This window comes from Vombatus ursinus, unplaced genomic scaffold (assembly GCF_900497805.2).
Source record: "Vombatus ursinus unplaced genomic scaffold, bare-nosed wombat genome assembly UNPS02011700.1, whole genome shotgun sequence".
Classification (NCBI taxonomy): Eukaryota; Metazoa; Chordata; class Mammalia; order Diprotodontia; family Vombatidae; genus Vombatus; species Vombatus ursinus.
In genome coordinates, this window is record NW_020951478.1 from 1,503,478 (window position 1) to 1,509,030 (window position 5,553).

The 5,553-nt window shown below is 32.6% G+C and overlaps 1 pseudogene; it reads right to left on the reverse strand.

Annotated features, from left to right (window-relative positions):
* Positions 1 to 807: 807 nt before the first annotated feature.
* Positions 808 to 1,086, reverse strand: LOC114039201 (annotated as a pseudogene).
* Positions 1,087 to 5,553: the final 4,467 nt, after the last annotated feature.

Consider the following 5,553-nt stretch of genomic DNA (forward strand, 5'->3'; position numbering starts at 1 on the left):
AATACATTGTTGGTAAAGTTATGAAATGATCCAACCATTTTGGAGAGCAATTTAGAACTATGCTCAAAGGTCTATAAAAATGTGCATACCCTTTGACCCACAATAGCACTTTGAGGTCTGTGTCCCAAAGAGATCATACAAATGGAAAAAGGACCCACATGTACAAAAACATTTATAGCAGCTCTATTTGTGGTGGCAACAAATTGGAAATTGAGAGAATGCCCATCAATTGGGGAATGGCTGAACAAGCTGTGGTATATGAATGTAATGGAATACTATTGTGCTATAAGAAATGATGAATAGGTGGACTTCAGAAAAACCTGGAAAGACTTGTATGGACTGATGCTGAGTGAAGGGAGCAGAACCAGGAGAACATTGTACACAGTAACAGCCACGTTGTGCAATGACTAACATTGATTGACTTAGGCCTTCTTAGCAATGCAAGGATCTAAGACATCTCCAAAGGTCTCATGACGGAAAATGCTATCCACATCCAAAGAAAGAACTATGGAGTTCGAAAGTAGATTGAAGCATACTATTTGTTATTTTTTTCTTATTTTGTTTTGTTTTCTCTTTCTTGTGATTCCTTCTATTGATTCTAATTCTTCCTTACAACATCATTAATGTGAAAATACGTTTAATAGGAATGTATATGTATAGCCTATATCAAATTGCATGCAATCTTGGGGAGGGAGGTGGGGAGAAAGGGGGAGAAAAACTTAAAACTCAAAAGCTTATGGAAGTGATTGTTGATAAATCAAGATAAATTAAAAGAAAATGGAACAGAGAGAGGTGTGCTGAGATCAGTCAGACAAGTTTTCTGAGAAGGCTGGACTTTCGTGTCTTCTCCAATTGGTTTAGGATGAACTGGCTTGTGTCAATAAATTGCTCAACACAGTTCATGAAATAGGTTTCAGCTCGACTGTCCAACTTGAACCCAGGTTTGTCCATATACTTTTCCCAGTGCAGTTCAATCATTTGGTGCACCAACTGCCAAAGCCATTGTTTCTGAGTTTTCACCTCAATGAAGTGCTGCAACTGCTGGTCCAGGGGGCCCAGCCCTTCAATGGACAATGAAGAATTCATGTGGACCTGGCCCCATGCTCAATGGCAAGCCTGCCAGCCACCACAACCCACCAGGAACTTTAAAAAAACATTTTGATAACTGTATTCAGTCATGATTAATTTCTTTGTAAATTTATGCATTTTATGTCACACATTAGCAGGTTATTCTAAGAAGGGATCCATGTTACTGTTGTTTTGTCCTTTGTTCTCAAAGAAGATCATCACATCAGGAAGGTGATGCCATGACTTGCAAGTGAATTGGATTTAAGTGAGAGAAGGTTGTGCAAAGTCATCAGACTTCACCAGACTACCAATGGGTCCATGGTACAAAAAAGATTAAGAACTCTTTTATTCTCCTGAGAAGTACTGCAATCTATTCTATATGGTGCAGCTAGACTAAAGGTAACAAAATGATATTTTCTTCTTGTTACCTACAAAAATGTACAATGGCTGCCTTTGACCAGATCTGAAGATTTTTCCTTCTGGCCAAATATATGTAGAGAGTAGGATAAATGTGATCTTTAAATTATAAAGATTAAAACAGAACCAAAGTAGGACATGACAATAAGTAAACTTTTGGTGTTCATTTTGTAAAGGGATTGATCGGAAGAATACACAACCAAGTCATCGATGGATTGATACATACTATTTTGACACATCTCAGAATGCAGACAGACTCTCCTGTGCCCCTCCCCATCATAATACATTCCTTAAAATTAAGATAAAAGTACAATAGATTTTCACATTTGATATTTGTAGCTTACAGCTTGTTAATAGAAATATCATATTATTTAACTAAATCAAATTGGTACTAATGTTCTTGACCATTACTTAGATGACATTTAATGTGCTCTTCATTTATATTATTGTAGTCAAAATGTATATTATATTTTGATTCTGTTTTCTTCATTTCATGACACTTCAATTAAGCCTTTGCATTTCCATGAATTATCCAGTCCTTTTCATAGAATTAAATATTATTCTAGTATTTGAAAATATCCATACATTTTCAGATATTTTGTTGATGAAAATTATATTTGTAGGAAATAATAAAAATAATTGTTATTATCATTTGATGTATATGAAGGTCTCTTCTTGCTGCAATAACTTACTTGGGGGATATAAGCCCCAAAATAGGAAACTGCTTCAGAGGGTATGAACAATTTAATAATTATTCTTACATTATTCCAACTTATTTTCCAATATAGACTGACCATTTCACAGTTCCATCAGCACTAAATTAGGATACCTTTCTGCCCCAAAGCCCTCTAACTATAATTTTAAAAAGACATATTCATGAACTTGTTAGATATGAGACCAACCTCTGAGTTGTTTTAATTTACATTTCTCTGATAATTTATGATTCTGAATGTTTTTGATCATTTGCATTTCTACTTTTAAAACTTACATCTTCTTTGACAATATTACTATCAAAGAATACTTCTTAATCATGTAGATTTATGTTGTCTCTCTTTATGTTAGATATTTAAAACATGTTTACTGCAAATATTCTTTCTGAAACCATCTTTGCACATTATTATTGCTACACAGATTTTGTTTTTTCAAAGCTTTAAAAATTTTATGTGATGAAAATCATCTATTTAAAATTAATATTCTCTACCTCACAGTTGTTTATAAATTTTTCCCCTATCCACAGTGTTGAGACACATTATCTATTTGTACTAAGAATAAACTGATTTTTTTAATATTTAAGTCTTTCAACCATTTAGATTTTAAAAATTTCTATATTATGTAAGATGTTCTAAATATTTTTTCTGTCAAAAGTCATTTTCCTACCAGTTGTTGAACAAGAAAGAGCCTTTTTTCTAATAGTTTGTGTAACTGTTGCTGTTGCATTGAGGTATGTGTGTGGGTCAATCTAACACTAAATTGCTGGGCATATTTTATTATGTCTTGTTTAACCCAATAGGCTCTGAACTTTCTGGATTGCATACCCCACCTATAAATAATTTTTGAGTATACGCAGTTATGTTTGCATATAATTGCTTATTTATAAGTTATATACATGTACTACTGTATTAATAATTAGATATATTATAAAACAGAAAATAAATTAAAATGAGATTAAAGAAATATCTTGAAAACATTTTATTTAGTGAAGCAAAACCTTGTGCTTTCATTTAAAATTATTAATCATAACATTATTTTATTTAGAGCAATCTGATAGATATGCTTCAGAATTTTTGAAAATATTGCTTCAGTATTTTGTGATGTAGCAATTCCAAGGTTTCAATCCAAGTTCATTTTCTTTCCGTACTTGTTATAATGTTTGTTATAACTGAAAGAGAAACCTCCCAAAGATACTTACAGCAAACATTGAAGGAATGCTTTCTTGACTATATTTACTAAAAGTAGTGATACTCATTTATAATCCTATTCAACAATTATGTAAAGATTTTAAAAAAAATATCTAGTAAATTTCAGCTTTCAATAAAATCAGTTGTTCTTACAAATTAAATAGAAGTTATTACATTTTAATGTTTTTGGCAAAACCCTTTGAAATGCTTTGAAAGAATTTTAGACAGGTTACTAAGCTTTATTTAACTCATCAGTAAAATGGGGAAAATCCTATTTGTGTAATCTACTTCACTGATTAGTTATGGAAAAAGTGTCCTGGGTCATGGAACAAAGGGAATACTAGGAATCTGGAACATTGTATATATTGTCAGTTTAAGTTTCTGCATTGGTTATTTTTGTTTAATATTTTTTTCATTGTCCTAATGTAGCATTCAGTCAAAAGATAGTGGGGAAATGATGCAAATGTAAATAACATAAAGACAAAACCCACCAAGAAAATTTTTTTTAAAAAGAAGTGTTTTAAAAACCTAAAACTCTTAAGCAAATATTAGTTCTTATTTCTGTCATTGACTGAGAGTGATTGGAGATTCTTAGATTTTTAAAATATCTGTGCCATTTTTGATTCTTTCTGGGTGGAATATGTTGGACTCTACATTTCAATCACTAGAGGACTTATAACAGATCAATGAATAGAACAAAGAATATTCATTTCCTTGAATAGTGTATGAAGTGATTTTTTTTTCTTTTTTAAGGGGAGAAGGTGGTGGAATCAAGGATTGTTGTCCCTACAGAAAAAAAACCCAAACTCTTTAGGCCTTCTAGTGTGGAAGCACCACTACATTATACAAAACTTAAAAAAAACATTTTTGCACAAGCAAAACTAATGCAACCAAAATCCGAAAGAAAGCAGAGAACTGGGAAAACATTTTTGCAACAAGTGTCTCTGATAAAGTCCTCATTTATAAGAAGGCAAGCCATTCCCCAGTTTATAGGTGGTCAAAGGATATGAACAAGTATTTTTCAGATAAAGAGATCAAAACTCTTCATAATCATATAAAAATGTTCTAAATTACTATGGATTAGAGAAAGGCAAATTAAAACAACCATAAGGTACTACCTCATACCTCACATCTATCAGATTGGCTAATATGACAAAAAGGAAAATGATAAATGTTGAAGGGGATGTGGGAAACTTGGGACACTAAGGCACTGTTGGTGGAGTTGTGAACTGATCCAACCATTCTAGATAGCAATTTGGAACTATGCCCAAAGAGCTATAAAATTGTGCATACCATTTGATCCAGCAATACCACTGCTAGGTCTATATCCCAAGGAGATTTAAATAAAAAGGAAAGACCTATTTGTACAAAATATTTATTGCAGTTCTTTTTGTGGTGGCTAAGAATTGGAAATGGCTGAATAAGCTGTGGTATATGATTGTGATGGAATATTATTCTGCTACAAGTAATGACAAGTAAGATGAATTTTAGAAAAACATAGAAAGACTTACGTGAACTGATGCAAAATGAAGTGAGCAGAACCAAGCAAACATTGTGCATGGCAGCAACAATATTGTAAGATGAAGAATTGTGAATGATTTAACTGTTCTCAGAAATACAACAATCTAAGACAATCCCAAAGGACACATGATGAAACATGCTATCTGCCTCTGAGAAAGAACTGATGCTGTTTGAATACAGATGGAAGCATGCTATTTTTCACCTTATTTTTTTTTCTTAATTAGTCTTCTTATACAAAATGAATAATATGGAAATGTTTTACATGATTACACGTGTGTAACCTATATTGGACTGTTCACCATATCATAAGGGGGGAGGGGAAGAAGGAGGAAGGGAAAGAATTTAAAACTCAAAATGAAAAAAAAACTCTCAAATGTTAAAAACTGTTTTAACATGTAATTGGGGAAAAATAAAAAAAAAATTTAAGATACAGCATCACAATCTATTCCCACCTACCTCTCACCTTAAATCCCACTACTTCTCTACACAAACTGTCTATTCCAGGCTCACCAATTTACTGAAGTTTTCCTAAACATAGCTTGTACATCATTTACTGCCTCCTTTGTACACATCATTCCTCTTGCCTGCAATGTCTTCCTTCCTTCTCTCTCTCTCTCTCTCTCTCTCTCTCTCTCTCTCTCTCTCTCTC